The 12,447-nt window shown below is 44.2% G+C and overlaps 1 pseudogene; it reads left to right on the forward strand.

The window, feature by feature from the left end:
• The first annotated feature begins 7,158 nt into the window (after window positions 1–7,158).
• LOC129861453 (DNA repair protein complementing XP-C cells-like) lies at window positions 7,159–12,362 on the forward strand (annotated as a pseudogene).
• The last annotated feature ends 85 nt before the right edge of the window (window positions 12,363–12,447 follow it).

The raw sequence follows: 12,447 nt of genomic DNA on the forward strand, positions 1-12,447 counted from the left end.
AACACATGACAACACAGCATGGTAGCAGCACAACATGGTAGCAGCACAAAACAGGGTACAAACATTATTGGGCACAGACAACAGCACAAAGGTCAGGAAGGTAGAGACAACAATACATCACGCAAAGCAGCCACAACTGTCAGTAAGAGTGTCCATGATTTAGTCTTTGAATAAAGAGCTTGAGATAAAACTGTCCAGTTTGAGTGTTTGTTGCAGTTCGTTCCAGTCGCTAGCTGCAGCGAACTGAAAAGAGGAGCGACCCAGGGATGTGTGTGCTTTGGGGACCTTTAACAGAATGTGACTGGCAGAATGGGTGTTGTATGTGGAGGATGAGAGATGCAGTAGATATCTCAGATAGGGGGGAGTGAAGCCTAAGAGGGTTTTATAAATAAGCATCAATCAGTGGGTCTTGCGACAGGTATACAGAGATGACCAGTTTACAGAAGAGTATAGAGTGCAGTGATGTGTCCTATAAGGAGCATTGGTGGCAAATCTGATGGCCGAATGGTAAAGGACATCTAGCTGCTCGAGAGCACCCTTACCTGCTGATCTATAAATTATGTCTCCGTAATCTAGCATGGGTAGGATGGTCATCTGAATCAGGGTTAGTTTGGCAGCTGGGGTGAAAGAGGAGCGATTACGATAGAGGAAACCAAGTCTAGATGTAGCTTTAGTCTGCAGCCTTGATATGTGCTGAGAAAAGGACAGTGTACCGTCAAGCCATACTCCAAAGTACCTGTATGAGGTGACTACCTCAAGCTCTAAACCCTCAGAGGTAGAAATCACACCTGTGGGGAGAGGGGCATTCTTCTTACCAAACCACATGACCACATGGCACTAAGAAAGTTTTGTTGTAGAGTGTTTAACACAAAATCCGGGGAGGGGCCAGCTGAGCATAAGACTGTATCGTCTGCATATAAATGGATGAGAGAGCATCCTACTGCCTGAGCTATGTTGTTGATGTAAATTAAGAAAAGTGTGGGGCCTAGGATCAAGCCTTGGGGTACTCCCTTGGTGACAGGCAGTGGCTGAGACAGCAGATGTTCTGACTTTGTACACTGCACTCTTTGAGAGAGGTAGTTAGCAAACCAGCCCAAAGACCCCTCAGAGACATCAATACTCCTTAGCCGGCCCACAAGAATGGAATGGTCTACCGTATCAAAAGCTTTGGCCAAGTCAATGAAAATAGCAGTACAACATTGCTTCGAATCAAGGGCAATGGTGACATCATTAAGGACCTTTAAGGTTGCAGTGACACATCCATAACCTGAGCGGAAACCAGATTGCATACCAGAGAGAAAACTATTGACTCCAAGAAAGCCAGTCAGTTGATTATTGACAAGTTTTTCCAACACTTTAGATAAACAGGGCAAAATAGAAATAGGCCTATAATAGTTAGGATCAGCTTGATCTCCCCCTTTAAATAAAGTACAAACCGTGGCTGCCTTCCAAGCAATGGGAACCTCCTCAGAGGGGAGAGACTGGTTAAAAAGGTCAGAGATAGGCTTGGCAATTATAGGGGCAGCAACCTTAAAGAAGAAATGATCTAAACCATCCGACCCAGATAGTTTTTTGGGGTTCAAGTTTAAGGAGCTCCTTTAGCACCTCGGACTCAGTGACCGCCTGCAGGGAGAAACTTTGTAGCGGGGCAGGGGAAAAAGAGGGAGGAGCATAGGGGCTAGTCGCATTAGATTGGTTGGGAGATAAGGAAATGTTGGATGGGCAAGGAGGCATGGCTGAGTCAAATAGGAATCCTGATTTAATGAAGTGGTGATTAAAAGGCTCAGCCATGTGCTTCTTGTCAGTAACAACCACATCATCAACTTTAAGGAACATGGGCAGCTGTGAGGAGGAGGGTTTATTCTCCAGGTCTTTAACTGTTTTCCAGAACTTCTTGGGGTTAGACCCACAGAGAGAGAACTGCTCCTTAAAGTAACTAACTTTGGCCTTCCAGATTGCCTGAGTGCACTTATTTCTCATTTGCCTGAACGAGAGCCTGAGAGCATGCGTGTGCCGAGCCTTTGGCCAAATGCAATTCTTGAGGTGGAGTAACTATGCAAGATCACGGTCAAACCAGGGGCTGAACCTGTTTTTAATTCTCATTTTTACTATGGGGGCATGTTTGTTAACAATATCACTGAAAAAATATAAAAAGAAGGTCCAAGCATCTTCGAAGGAAGGGATCAAGCTGATTCTATACCAATTTACACTGTTCACAACGTTGACATCAGCAAACCGCTCGCCCACACAACGCCATACACACTGTCTGCCGTCTGCCCAGTACAGTTGAAACTGGCATTCATCCTTGACGAGCACACTTCTCCACCATGCCAGTGGTGAACATTTGCTCACTGAAGTTGTTTTTGACCCAGAACTGCAGTCAGGTCAAGACCCTGGTGAGGACGACGAGAACGCAGATGAGCTTCCCTGAGACGGTTTCTGACAATTTGTGCAGAAATTCTTCGGTTGTGCAAACCCACAGCTTCATTAGCTGTCCGGGTGGCTGTTCTCAGATCATCACGTAGGTGAAGAAGCTGGAAGATGGCGTGGTTACACGTAGTCTGCGGTTGTGAGGCCATTGGACGTACTGCCAAATTCTCTAAAACGATGTTGGAGGCGGCTTATGGTAGAGATATTAACATTACATTTTCTGGCAACAGCTCTGGTGGACATTCCTGCTGTCAGCATGCCAATTCATTCCTGCTGTCAGCATGCCAATTGCACGCTCCCTCAAAACTTGATACTTTTGTGGCATTGTGTTGTGTGATCAAAATGCACATTTTAGAGTGGCCTTTTATTGTCCCCAGTACAAGGTGCACCTGTGTAATGATCATGCTGTTTTATGAGCTTCTTGATATGCCACATCTGTCAGGTGGATATATTATCTTGGCAAAGGAGAAATGCTCACTAACAGGGATGGAAACAGATTTGTGTAGAAAATTTGAGAGAAGTAAGCTTTTGTGTGTATGGAAAATGTCTGGGATATTTTCTTTCAGTTCCTGAAACATGGGACCAACACTTCACATGTTGCATTTATATTTTTGTTCGGTATAGATGGTCATCCTACCAGAGCCTTTGATTCTCATTCCATGTCTATGAGGGCAGAATTATAATACAGTCTTTTGATATGAGTGAGTCTGATCAGCTTCCATGAATAACAATTACTGGCTGTTTAGAATGCCAACTGAACTGAATGCCCATATTGGTCTTGTTTTATCAATCATTGCATATGGAATGCCTGTCTCCTAGACCCCTGTATCGATTTAGGAGACATGTATTTTTACATAATCTGTATGTCCATGATGTGCACTTATATCAGATCTCAACTATGCAGAGGCACAACATGATGGCAGTAAGTGACATCATTTGACATTTGCCTAAAATGGCCATAGTGAGCAAATGCATGAAGAAGCCTGTGTCTGGCTGCTGTCTTCCGCTTGCTTCCGGAGAAGAAGCAAGCCCCCCCCCCCCCCCCCCCCCCCCCCTCTTGAGCACAGATCAAGGAGCAGTGTTGCTTGGAGGAACAGGGGAGCAGGGAGACATAGGAATGCAGGAGCCTCAAGGAAAGGAGGGGGCAATTAATTCTACAACATCCCTCTAAGTGTTTTTTCTCCATGTAGACATTTTGGGTTTCTTTTGTTTCCACTTTCTCCTTCAGTCTCGAGCTACAGTTCTGTTGTTAAGACAAACAGAATGAATGGCTGGCGACTTGTTGGTTTGTAATTCTTGTCTGTCCTCATGGAAGGGCTAGTGTAACAGGGCACCACCACACATCCAAACACACAAACAAACGGGGTATTACAGACACACACACACCTCTCATCATGGACATACAGACACTCGCACACACATATGCTCTGCAGCCTCTGACGTTCAATACCTGACTGTCTCCGTCAGTCTCACTCTACTTTATTATATGTAGAATGAAAGTGCTTTTTGGCGGTATTTGAATGAGAGTGAAAATACCCTATTCAGCTTCTACGACCCTTTATTAACACGCGTCTCTAGAGCTGCACAAAGCCCCTCGAATGGAGGAGGTCTCGTGCTCAGGTATGATGTCCCCTTTCATTCCCCGTGCTCGCCACTCATTGGCTCCCCGGCGCTGGGGGGCTTTTGTTCTTCCCCTCCCCACTCCCTCTCTGTCTGAGCGAGTGAATGGAAATACGCACAGATGTGTTCAAACTTCTCCTGCGCTTTCGCGCAACGGCCAGGCTAGACTGTGTGTGGTGTCCTCTAACTGGTGGTTAAAAAGATGCGATAGCCTATCCACCTGCGGATGCCACTCTAGCCGGCGGTCTATTGCCGTGGTTCACCGGTGACCAGTCCAAGGGTAGTAGCTGTTCTCGGGGTGCAGACGGCAGCCGGGAAAGCAGCTGTTCTTTTCAGGAGGCGAGACCTTGATCCCCGGCGTCATGGAATGGATGATGCAGCTCAGTGAACCCACATCCCCTTCACTATCGTATCTCAACTCGTCTGCAGTCTAAAAATTACAGAGGCTGAAGGAGTTTATATTTTTAAATTAAGGTTAGGGTAGGTTAGCCTGTGCCGTTTATCACTAGGTTATATTGCACCTGCTTTCAACTGCTCGCTATGGTTATGGAAATCTCTACTGGTAGGATATTATTAATTTGTTCAGGATGAATTTTCTATTTTCATTTAGCCTACCACTTAGGCCTATGTAGCTTTTACAAATCACATGTTGATCTATAAAAGGTGAACTGATGTGTGATTTTTTTTATCTAGAATAAAACATATTTTGTCATTTGTTTCATAACAAGCATATGGCTGGAATCCAAGGACCACTGTCGATGTTTCTTGTTTTATTTAAAGACAAATATAATGATGATGCTTGGCATTATTTGATTTCATAGTCCTTGAGAGAGCTTAATTCTTGATCTGATTCAATGGTGAATATATGCCATTGCATTTTCTCTCGAGAAAGGAGGCTGAGAGCAACGGGGCCACCAGAGGCAGTCACAGACAGCGGGAGTTAAAACAATTACTACTTTCACCTGCAAACGGCCAGACATCTCGGAGAGAGCGTCAACTTACGACAGGACAACAGGTGCCTCTTTGCGCACCACGACGGACACAGAACTGGCATTGTGCAGCGGGGTAGCAGTGAGACCTGGTGTGAAAACGGAAAAGGTTATACATGCTTGGGCTTTTGATTTAAAAATATAAAAAGGTGTTGAATGAAGGTGTGGGGGAAACTCACAGCCCGCTCCGAAGTGGATTCATCTACACCTGTACCTTTCCTTACCACTAGGTGCAGCGCGGCACCATACCTGCTATAATAGTGTAGTTACTACACTACTCCTGTGTGTGTGTGCACTGTTTGTGTAGCCGTAGCCTGTGTGTAAGTTATGAGTATGGGTAGTTTATAGTCTGCTCAGAGTGCCCACTGCACTGTATGGCTTTTTATTCCTATCTGACTGTGTTGAGGGTTCATATAGGGACGGAAGCCATGCAGTGCGCTGGGCTCATATCACGCTGGACCACAGAAGAGGACCACAGATACAATCCCCCCTCTCCCCTCAACTTCCTCTCCCCTCCCCATGATGATCTGTCTCCTACTGCATCAAGACTGTCTGGAAATGTGTCTCTCTTATCAGTTCACAGACAGCTCCCTGAAGTGACATAATACCTCCAGGCTCCATCACCCAGATGTACATCCACAACAGGAAAACATTGTGTATGTTTGTCCATGAGGAGGTGTGTGTATGTGTGTGTCTGTAATGTGCCACCTTATCAAATACAGAGCTATATGTTTATATATCCCCCTCTGCAGCTTGTTATGGTCTAATCTCACATGTTGATTTTGAAAGATGATTGTGGTTTGGCCAATGTACAATCACAATAATATCAGTCACTGACAAGTAAAGTGAATAGATGACATGTCTTGTGACTAGACTCAAACATGGCATAGTGAGATATATAGTGATATCGAATGGGTGAGAGGGTCGTGCATCTAGCTGTTTTATAGAACAAGTGTTAAGAGTGATGACATTTACCCCTTCCTGTGCCCTCACACACACATATCGTTGGAGTCAACCAGTTTATCCCGCCTTTGGATTTTCCTGGTGCAGACCATAAATGCAAAAACCTTTCTGCCTGTTAGCACAATACTGCCACCCCCAGTAATGCACAGTGCACTGCATTTTACACTTGTTCTTATCACATAGTTCGTCAAATCACCACCACATATTACAATCATGTGCACTGAGTGAATTTAACAAATATTATATATACCTACACAAGTCTGGAACCCAGTCTCCCCCCACCCAGTCTCTCCCCAAAATAAACTCAGATCAAAACACAACCAAAAGTAATATATGGACTATTTTACAACCATTTTACCACTAATCTGAGTTTTGATGTGAAGGGCACTGCTGCCTGCCTGTAGGCCATCTCTGTTCCTCTCTCTAGGGAGTACTGATGGCACAGCGGAAGTGGATGCGGATATGACGTTTTCTGAAACCCACCCACAACAATCGCCGCACGTTGAGGGGATTTGATTAATCTGGACCGGGAACTCGTATATGCATGTTTTGCACCGGGTATTTGGTATTTAATTAGGATCCCCATTAGCTCTTGCAAAAGCAGCAGCTACTCTTCCTGGGGTCCACACAAAACAGGAAATATAATACAGAATGACATAATACAGGACACAATTTAGACCGGGTAAAAGTTGATTGCATTCGTTTTGGAACCTGGCTGCCTCCCGGGCGTGAGCCAGGTGCAGGTTAACGTTTATTTCCATGAGTCTTGTCCTGGAGGCAGCACTGAGCGATTTCCCATTCGATATGCCAGCTGAAAAGTCAAAATGGCTATATTGTTAGAATTAATGCATTTACAAATATAATTTTTGGTCGCAATTTAAGATTAGGGTTAGGCATTAGGGTTATCAGTGTGGTTAATAACGGGACATAGACTGGTGTGCTGCGGCTCGGTATAATCGAATCTGCCCACTGTATTATGAAATGCTCGGAAAAGTTGTGAAAATAATCACGGTTTCTCGCACGAATTACACCTGTGCATGGGAAACGCAGTCATTCACGAGTCTGTAATACTGTAAAAATAACACAATTAATTTTGGAACAGTGAGCCCCAGAGGAGGTTGGTAACACCTCAATTGGGGATGACGGACTCGTGGTAATGGCTGGAGCGGAATCGTGGAATGTTATCAAGTACGCCGAACACATGGTGTCCATGCGTTTTCCATGTGTTTGATGCCATTCCATTTGTTCTCTCCATTATTATGAGCCGTCCTCCCCTCGGCAGCCTCGGTTACCATTGCCAAGCGTAAAGAATCTACAGACACACCATTGAAGACCGATACAAAGAAGCTGAAGCAGGTTGCAAAATACATAGGTGGCCGACTAAGAGCCAAAAAAGACCAAGGTATTGGTACATTTAGCCAACTAGTTACAACACTCGGCTAGCTAGCTAACACTGAGGAAATACTGATAGGAAACATCCATGGAAAAATATCTTGCCATTTAGCTAAGTTAGGCTACATTTTGACACTGACAACATAACATATCAAATGTTTGGCTGCCAGTTACATGTAAAATGCAGACTTATAATGTTGCAATTGCATCTCTCTGAGTCTTACTGCATGACTTCAATAACTCCTGCTTCAAATGTGTCACTGATGCGTTTTAATGGGCCAGCATCTGTCAGATACATGTTTTCACAGATTGAATGCTTTAACGGTGTGGAAACCTATTTCTCTGCTTATTCCTGAACTATGTTTACCCTTAAAACCTGACTCATTTAATCATACCTAGCTATGTTGTTAAGTCTATGTGTTGTCTTTGTACTTTATCCTGTTTGATGTCATCCTTCTCTCCAGGTTTGGGGAAATGTTCATGCTGAACCCAGATCTTCCCGTGAGGAGAGTCTTGTACCACAGGCCATGCTGGAGAGGAGGCTGGGCAGCCTCACTGCTAAAGACCACCAGGAAGTGACATGTATCCTGCACACTGAAGGCACCTTGCAGAAACTTTTGTGCATGTTCGTCTGTTGCATTTTTTTTTCTCACTGCGAATGGAGTATGTTTGTGAGGGAGGACCATATTATTTTGAGCAACTTGGGCTCTTATGGTATGACTTGTTCTCTCTAGACATAAATCAGGCCCAAATTAGTTTGGCTTGATGGTACTCAACTGAAGCCTGTTTCCTTTGTCTTACCTGCATGATGTAACTTTGACCTCTGACCCCTGCACTTGTGTCTGTTTCCTCCAGCTGTTTCTGTTGGTGCTTAGGTTGTTGCAGCTCTTGTCGACTGCTGCTCTCTCTGCAGCCCCTGTCACTGAAGCCCCCCCATCAGCCAAGGGTACAGCCTAACTGAAGGCTTTTGGGTCGTTCTATGAAATGAGTGCATTTTGCATCCCTTTTGATATTTTTAAGTAGAAATTGTGCACCAATATTGGATTTTAAAAGCCTTTTATATTACATGAAGTGCCCTTTAATATAGACCACATGGAGTATTCAATAAATCAGATTTTTTACATGAATAAAGACTTGCTAAAAAGCAAAAATCCCGCATTTTGACGTGTCTCTCCATGCACCCTCTGTGAATCTAGGAAGATTTTAACCCACTTAATCCCAACATTTCTCCAAGTTGTTGCCATTATTGTAAAGCCATAGTTATTTTGTTGCTTTGACAGTCATTTCTCAAGATCAATATTTATTTAATGTGATTAGTGATTAATTTACATCTGTCCCTCATTTTAAGGTCAACCTTGTTACGTGAACTGAACTCTCATTTTAATGTGGTGAAGCTATTCCTTTTAAAATATTTTTTAAACATCTAATAGTCAAATCATAGTGTAAAAGCAGGTGAGCTGGTTCTACTCTTTTTTTTGGACCATGTTCTGATGTTTTGTGGGAAAATGAGCAGGTCGAAGGAAAATGAGCAGGTCGAACATAATAACCCTGTGTTACCCATAGATAGACAGGCTAGAAATGTTTTAACGATTCAAGTTTTTGGGTGAAACTTACTTTCAATTTCCCCTCCCTGTTGCACACAACAATCTTCCATTCCCCCTGTCCCAATGGGATTTATGTCTGTTTTATCGTTAAATAGTCAACTCGTTAATTTATTTGGTACTTAATATACTATAGATTTTTTTTTAAATTTAACCTCTTGAGATGGGAAAACATTTATTTATGAAGTTGAATATGTGTTCTTAATGATAAAATTAGGTGGAATCAAAAGTTACTACTCAAAAGGCACCCAATTTGTGGAACAAACCTTTTATTTATTAGTGTGCTTGTGTTCATTGCGGTTGTCTGTATACCCTTGTTATAGTTCACAGGCTCTGTGTGTATCCTTATCTGATCCAAATCTCTTCCTCATAGCAAGGCAGCCTCAGGTAGCCTGCCTGGAAAGAGTCCCTTACAGAATAAACCTCCCAAAGAGATCCCCTCAGAGCCCAAGGTCTCCCCAGGGACCAAGAGACCTTAGGGGGGAAGGGCAAGAGAGGAGGAAAGAAGGCAAAAAAGAAAGTCAGGGGAGACTGAGACAGGTTTGTCAGTGGGACAGAAACCCAGTAACTCCCAAGTGCCGCAGCATAGCCTTGAAGGTGAGGTAGAAAGAGAGCAGTGAAAAGGAGGGACCCAGTGACCGGGAGGAGTTACAGCTGACCAATGAGGAGGACAGCGAGGTATCTGAGGAGCCAAAGCCAACAGGGCCAAGAAAGGGAAAGGAGGCAAGTGTTCAGCTCCACAGAGAAGTAGTGGAGGCAAGAAGAAACAGAAGAGGAAGATGAGGATTGGGAGGGAGATGGGGATGAAGCCGGCCAGGAGGAAGGTGGGGAAGGGTGAAGACAAGTGGTTAAAGGTCTACCTGGAGAAGACTGGGTGCTGGTTGTGTGTGGGTGGGGCAGCCGCCACTGTTCTCCAAGCAGGCCACCTAGCCCATGACCAACGTGGTAGCCGTGGACGGAGACAGTCACATGAAGGATCTGGGCAGCAAGTACGACCCCACCTGAATGACCTCCACCAGAAAGTGCTAGGTGGACAAGGAGTGGTGGGAAGTGACGAATCTGAGAGAGACATCCAGGAGGAAACAGGTGAGAATGAGACGCACATCCACACACTTTAATTTATACAGCTTGTCATATACACTCCTCTCTCTGCTCTAGCTCCAGGGGAAGTTGCTGGACAAGCCGTTGCCCACATCAATAGCAGAGTTCAAAAACCACCCCTTGTACGCCCTGAAGAGACTACTGTGATATGAAGCTCTTTAACACCCCCAGCAGCAATCCTGGGGTACTCCAGGGGAGACCCCATCTACTCCAGGTAAGCAGCACACATAACAGGGATTTTTTCATAACTGATTTTGAATGTAAAGAATTAGATAGAGGGCTGTTTAAAATGATAAAATTGTTTCAAAGTAGAGTTAATGGAAATTATGTTCTTTTTTGGAGGTAATGTAAATATATTATTGTGGTGTTCATAGAGATTGCATTTGGTATCCAAAACAAATGTATATTTTTTGATTGTGAAAAGTAATTAGAAATACAGTAGTACTTATTTGCATCTGGGTTATCCACCGGGACTGTATTCACGCACTACACTCCAACGACACATTGCTGAAGGAGGCACGCACCCTCCGTCTAGGAGAGAAGCCCTACAAGGTGAGCAGGGTCGTATTCATTAGGGCACACCGTAGCAACCCCCCCCCCCCCCACACACACACACACACATAGAGAGACAGAGATGGTGATAGGTTGTTCGAATCGCTCTCGGAAGGCCAGGATGACATCAGAGCAGAAGGACAAAGATGACATGCCCCTGCTTGGAAATGGCAGACAGAGGAGTACCAGCCACCAGTAGCTGTAGATGGCAGGGTATGATTACTCTCTAATAAAATTTTGTGTATATTACAGTGTATTAACCATTGAGTTAGGTGTATGTTTGTTTTCTCCAGGTGCCTCGTAATGACTTTGGCAACATGTTCCTGTTCAAGCCCTGCATGTTGCCAGTAGGCTGTGTCCATCTTCAACTGCCAAACCTCAAGAGTAGCTAAGAAGCTGGACATGGACTGTGCCTCTGCTGTCGCTGGCTTTAACTCCCACCATGGTGGCTACTTTCATGCTGAGTATGTTTCTCCTTGTCTGTGTGACTGTATGTGCATATGTATGGTTGTGAAATTGTTTGTTTCTGACATGTATGCTGATTTTACATAGTATGTTTCTGTGTGTTTATTTTCTAGAACGGATGGCTACATTGTGTGTGTGTGTGTGTGAGGAGCATGAGGAGATCCTGAGAGCAGCTTGGGTAGAAGACCAAGAGATCCAGAGATATAGTAGAAAGAGGTGAGTTATAGTGTGTCTGAATGTGTTTGTGAAAACACAATTAGCTCAAAGCTCACCTTTTGTAACCGCCACTCGTATTGTACAGTTGTATTTAATTAAATGCATATTTTATGCAATTAATCCTCTTTATGGAGGTGTCTTTTTTAAACATATACTACAGTGTAGTACAGACAATGTTTGTTATGTTAGTGCTGCTCATATTTTATTCACATGTATCTTGTGTGTGTTTTCCAGAAGCAGGAAAAGAGAGCCGTGTCTAACTGGACTCTGCTGGTGAAGGCCCTGCTGATCAGGGAGACACTCCAGCGGTGCTATGGGAAGAAAGGCCCAACAGCCAGGGGAGGACTGGACCAACTGAAGAGCCAGAACGGGGACAGGGTCTGTCGTCTGAAGAGGTGGGGGACGAGGAGGGTGGGCAAACACAGCTGCTGCCACACTGGCACAGACCTGGCCCCAGGACAGTGGCACAGGGGGACCAAACGGGAGAAAAGGGTCCCGTTTGAGAAAGTATGTGTTCTTCATGTTTCTAGAACGGATCAGAGCCAATATTCACTATTTGTTTCAGTGCTGATCTAGAATCTGTTTTGCCTTTTAGATCACAATGAATAAGATTACATGGACATGGAGGACCAGATCCTAAATCAGCACTCCTACTTTAAGACACTATGAATACGGGACCAGAAGTAGGTCAGACAGACGGGTGTCATAATGACATTAGTGTTCCGTGATACTCGGTTCTCGGTTCCTGATGTCTTACAGGAGATATAGGTCATTGTAATCCCTGTGGACCAAGACCTACAAAGCAGCCTGGCACAAACGCAAACCTGTACTGCTGCAGATGGTGGACCCCCCCCCCATACACTCCTATCTCTCTAGAGAGAGAAAAATAAGCTGCTGATGTGTGTATGTTTGTACGGGCACGTAAATGGGGGAGCTCAGTTGTTTGTCTCAACTCTATATTGGTAGAAATAATGTTTCTGTATCAAAAATATTTTTCAAAGATTATTTTATGAAAATAAAAAATGTCACAGTATTGTTGTTATTTTACAACTGATAGAGCATTAAAAGAATGGAAATGAATAGCAAATATTTTGGGACACATTGGTTTGACCCAAATG

This window comes from Salvelinus fontinalis, chromosome 8 (genome assembly GCF_029448725.1).
Source record: "Salvelinus fontinalis isolate EN_2023a chromosome 8, ASM2944872v1, whole genome shotgun sequence".
In the NCBI taxonomy this organism is placed as follows: Eukaryota; Metazoa; Chordata; class Actinopteri; order Salmoniformes; family Salmonidae; genus Salvelinus; species Salvelinus fontinalis.